This window comes from Mastomys coucha, chromosome X, assembly GCF_008632895.1.
Source record: "Mastomys coucha isolate ucsf_1 chromosome X, UCSF_Mcou_1, whole genome shotgun sequence".
In the NCBI taxonomy this organism is placed as follows: Eukaryota; Metazoa; Chordata; class Mammalia; order Rodentia; family Muridae; genus Mastomys; species Mastomys coucha.
Genome location: NC_045030.1, coordinates 64555746 through 64561012, shown reverse-complemented (window position 1 = coordinate 64561012; position 5267 = coordinate 64555746). Strand labels below are relative to the sequence as shown.

General features: G+C 32.9%; 1 long non-coding RNA gene across 2 annotated transcripts in view; it reads right to left on the bottom strand.

Annotated features, from left to right (window-relative positions):
* LOC116085633 overlaps positions 1 to 5267 on the bottom strand; it is a 62505-nt gene that overhangs the window by 39202 nt on the left and 18036 nt on the right. For both annotated transcript variants that reach the window (XR_004116679.1, XR_004116682.1), the window contains exon 5: positions 4779 to 4854. This is a non-coding gene — a long non-coding RNA (uncharacterized LOC116085633). The remainder of the gene's footprint in view (positions 1 to 4778; positions 4855 to 5267) is intronic.

Sequence of the window (5267 nt, the reverse complement as noted above, 5' to 3'; positions counted from 1 at the left end):
TCAAACAACTTTTTATTTTAAAAATTCTCAAGTTTTAGTATAACATTTAACTGTTCTTTTGTTTATCTCATTTCATGAAAATCTTTGGATGTGTTGTCTGCTATACATCTCTTATGTCATCAGGAGTACAATTTGAATCAGAAGTAGATCACAAGTCCTTGATGACAATTCTGGTTTCTAGATTGCTAATTCTTAAAAATAGTCTACTTCTTGTCCAGTTCTGATCCATCTTGCTGACCTCGAATAACATATAAAATAACACAAAGAGAGTAGCTCAATCTCCATTCTTTCCTCTCTTAGGCCCGGTTGTCACAAAATAATTCACTGATGCTGAAACTAAACTTAAGCTATGATCAGGAAAAGGAACCACTGTCAGTCCACTTGCGAAAAATAAACACAGCCACTCAGGACACCAACTCACACAAAACTATGGTAAGCAGTTCTTACCACAGACATTCTAAATGTTTTCAGTCTGATGAGACACAATCTACCTCCTATCATGGCTCTAACCACCCCAAATGTTGCTGAGCTCCTTCTTTCTCTTCCAAACTGGGGACTCGGTAACAAAATGCAAGGGAAAGCGCCAAATAATAAACAATATGTTACTTAAGAAACCTAGGGTGACCTTTAAATAAGAACTACAAATTAAATTTTCCTAAGTACCACATTCACACTGCAGCCATTCTCACTGCTGTCCAGACTCCAATGCTAATATGTTTGACTTTCAAGTTTGCCTTCCGGTCCTCCATGATCCTTTTGTCCTGACAAATAAATTGGTATATTTAAATTGTAAGATGTTATTTTTGTTAATGTTTCTATACCCATGAAATCAGAATGCACTTGCTATCCAATAGCATTCTTTTTTATGATGCTATTTTATTTATTTCTGCATTTCTAGTTCATATTGACACAGTATTATGGGGATAATTGAGGTGGGAGCATCAGAGCTCATAATTTGATTGGCTTCCACTCAAGTCTATAAATACATATAAGGTAAACAATTCTTCCTTCTTACATGCCGCTTTCTATGCATTGGAGAATTGTGTTTTGGCAAGTACAGAAGCATACTGACACTGGGCAAAGATACAGATGCCTGAGAATTGTCACTGTGTGTGTATGTATATATGTATGTGTATATACATATATTTGCAAAAGCCAATGATGTCTGTGATGACATTATGACTTTACTAAAGATAGCCCCCTATATAAGTGTTAATAAAGCTATTCCAGCAGTCATAAAATTAAAAAGCTATGGATAAATCCTTTCACGACAGTTTTCTACAAGTAGATTTACTCTTAGCATTGCATCTGTATTATACTACATTTCTTTAAGTATGGTAAAACTCTGAAAGCTTAACATAGCTCAAAGTCACCTCTGAGAGTTCTAAAGTTTGAGATGTCTCACATGCAACCACTGAGAAACCTTTTCAGTTTCATAGTAGAAAAACTTCTAGGTGCCAGGAAAAGATTATTCTTCAAATACTCTTTATGAACTATTTATTATCTTGTTGGGTTGTTTTTGTTTTTTGGTTTTATTTGTTTTTACTTTTACCTACTTACAACTAAAAAGTCTGAAAAAGAAAATACAAACACTAGAAAAAGGTACTGGTAACATCCATCAAAATAGTAATATACAACTACACATGAATAGGCCATGAACCTATTTTTCTACACTAACAGTGTGAAGGTTAGATGTTCTAGATCAATATGCATGCTATTGCATAATGCATATAATATGAATCACACATTTAAACTAAAAATTTTATGTAACACTTAAAAAGTTTAAAAATCTAAAGAAATTAATTTTCATTCTATTTATTTTGCTCAACATAGGACACCATTACTGTGCTTACTGTCTGTATTGTCATGCTAGCTAGCTGTGCTTCAAGTGCTAATGCCCACATATTTCATTATATCTCCTATACTGGCCTAGGTCAGCCTAATCAATGTATGTATTTAATCAACCAAATAATGTTATTCCATTCCAGAACATTTGATCAACCATGATCAATCATAAAAGTATTTTCAGAACTTCAAACATGGCAGCTGGTTCCAGCCTTGTAAACCAATTATTTCAAACAATGACAATAACATAATGTTCTAGACCAAGCATTCTAGGTCTGCAGTGGTGGTCTCCAAACCTCACTACTGCTCCGTGACTTCTTCTCAAGCACTACATGAGCAGGCATGGTATCAGAGCATCTGCTTTCAGATGCTCAACCTTCATATGTATTCTCTCCCAAAATGACCCACATGAGAACAATTACACCCAAAACACTAAAATTAGGCATTATTTTTCTAGCTATCACCAATACTAATTACCATTTTGCTAGAAAGCAAGAAATCTAATAAACATCAATATCTATCTCTAGTGGATTCTTTTAAATATAGCTGGCTGTTCTCTAGTACTAAAAACTGTTTATGCTGGAAAAAATGTATACATAGAAAATTTTTTCAGTTGAATTAATTAAAAAAACTTTTCTGATTATATTATATAATATCTTTTCCAATTAAAATCAATTCTCATTTCATCTTAAAATTACCTCATTATCTACTTAACATTATAAAATTAAAATACTAATTAGTCTTAATAACAGATACACTTCTATATAATAAAATATAGTTGAAAAGTTTAATTCTATAGGCAACAAAGTTCATGGATTAAAGAAATGCCGTGTATAATCAACAATTCCCATAAACTCAGCATCAATGTTCTAAAAGCAGATGTATATATATTTACCAAGGGAAACTATACATGAGATCAGAGTCACTGATTCATCTCTCATAATCTCAGTTACATATTACATGATTTAATTTAAAATTGCATACCAGAACTAGAATAATTTATATGTGGATAAAATACATCACTATTATCTTAATTTAATTTGTTATCTATCAGTAAGTATTCCTTAACTAATTTCTCTGTGGTCTTGATAACTTCTAAAATATATATTAATGTTTTTCATTAAAAATTAAGTCTCATATTCTTAAAAGTAAATCTGATTTTGCTAATTATCTTGACCATGAACTGTGACTTTTCCAATTAAATTGTAATTGAATATTTTGTATAAAATTGATTCAAATCTATACTTTCAAGTTTTTATATTTAAAGTATATAAAATTTCAAAATAGTTTATTAAAATAATTGCTTTGGGAAGCACATACTGATCTATGTATTTTGATTCTTCTGATCTATTATAAGCATAGGGAACAAAAATAAATGTCCCCAAAATAAAAGTATAATGAATCTAGTAGTCATTTGGTAAATATCGGTAAAGAGGTTTTGGTAAGTTTCCTAGAAATTAAAAAAAAAAATCGATTGCTCCAATGTAACCTTCCATAAATCATGGGGTCCCTTGTTTCCATGAAATTAGAGATACTATTATGTATTTAAAATGTACTAATTTTTTAAATAATTGAAAAACATTTTCAGTTCAAGAATTTTTTGGTTCTGTCTTCTATTTTTCATTAGTACATACACAATGTGTTTTATGGACACAAAAGTAATGTGTCTTGACCATATTTACCCATTGTCCTCTCACCCTGTCACTTCTGTTGATCCCCTTCCTCTTTTCAAGTTGTCCTCTTTATACAATCACATCTGAAAAGTTGTTTTTTGAGAGAAGGTCTTACTACATAGCTGGCATTAACCTGAAACTTAAAATACTCTTGCTTCCTCTTCCTCTTCCTCGAAAATACTCTTCTTCCATGTTCTGGAATTCCAGGTGCACACCACCGCTTCAGATTAAGAAATGACTTTCCTAATAAGTCACTGTGTGGTTTTTGACTTGTGACTTACTCATTCCATTCCTTTTTAATGATTTATATGAATAAAGTTACCGTGTTCTCATATCTGTAAAAATTAAAAATAAGGGCTAGGGGTGTATCTCAGTGGCGGGGTACCTTTCTAGTATGTACAAGGCTGTGGGTTCGATCCTCAGAAGAATGAACAAAATTAAGGGCGGAGCACTAAAAATAATAGTCATCCTCAGAGCTATGAACTAATCAGGAGAAAATATACTCATGTTCACTTAAGAGAGACACTTACAGACAATTCTACTTTTAACTTCTACTCATTATATACCATCACATAATATTTTATTCTCTTCAGACCAAACATTCAGTACAAACAATTTAGTGATAAAAATCAATATTTAGAGGCATAGACTCACAAGACAGTTCATTTCCATTCCCATATATTTTTTCTGTAGTTATATGGTAGAGTGACCAATTAAAGGCATTTAAACATAAACTATATTACATTAGAATGAATTATGTGACAGAAGTACAGTGAATTGGTTATTTCCAGGAGGCAAAAAATCGGTGACATCTCTGTCTGTCCAAGACCTTGCTTGTTATTTTTTTCTTTTAAATCATCAAGTTAGAATGGTATTTTACCTTGTTGAATATTTTTAAAGTGATTAAGTTGCTTTCAAGTATAAATATCCACATATTCATAATATAGTAATGACAGCTTTGTGCATATTGAAATTTATAATAAACTTCAGATGCTAACTTGAAGACAACAGTGCAGTAATGTCTAACTTGTTCAAAGTGCTATTAAGTGACAAATTATTAGCAGGTGTAAAGACAACTGGTAGAGAATAGTCTCAGTAAGATACAGAAAGAAAAGACATGGGGCTATTTGTGTGTGAAAAGTTACATGTCAGCATATAGCAGAAAGCACTATAGAGTAATGTATGCTAACTTACGAATACAGCTTTTCAGATGGTTAAGTAGTGGGACCAATTGTGGTGATGCATAAATACTGTACTTACTCAGTGTGGTCACTAGATGGCAAATGCACACCATGCATGAAGGCCTCTCTCCGTCTTGCACTGTGGCTATTTCAATCTCAGGTCCCATAGGGAAAAAAAATAGAAAAATAAATCATTTTGAGTGAGGTAACCCTGACCCAGAAAGACAAATATGGTACTCACTTATAAGTGAATATTGGCTGTAAAGTAAAGGATAACCATGCTACAGTCCACAGAGCCAGAGGCACAGAAATTGTAGGAGTGGCCAACCAATGGCTTGTCCAAACTGAGACCCAGGCCACAAGAGGAAACCCATGCCTGACATTGCCTGTAGGGCCAGGAACCAGAGACTGGGTATCCTAGGATACCCTAGGCTACAGACCTAGGATCAAATCAAACATGACCACAAAATAAAAAAATAAAAATTCAATGAGATGATTCCTAATGACACTCTACTATCCTTGTAGATAGGAGCCTATCATCACCATCATCATCACCACCACCACCACC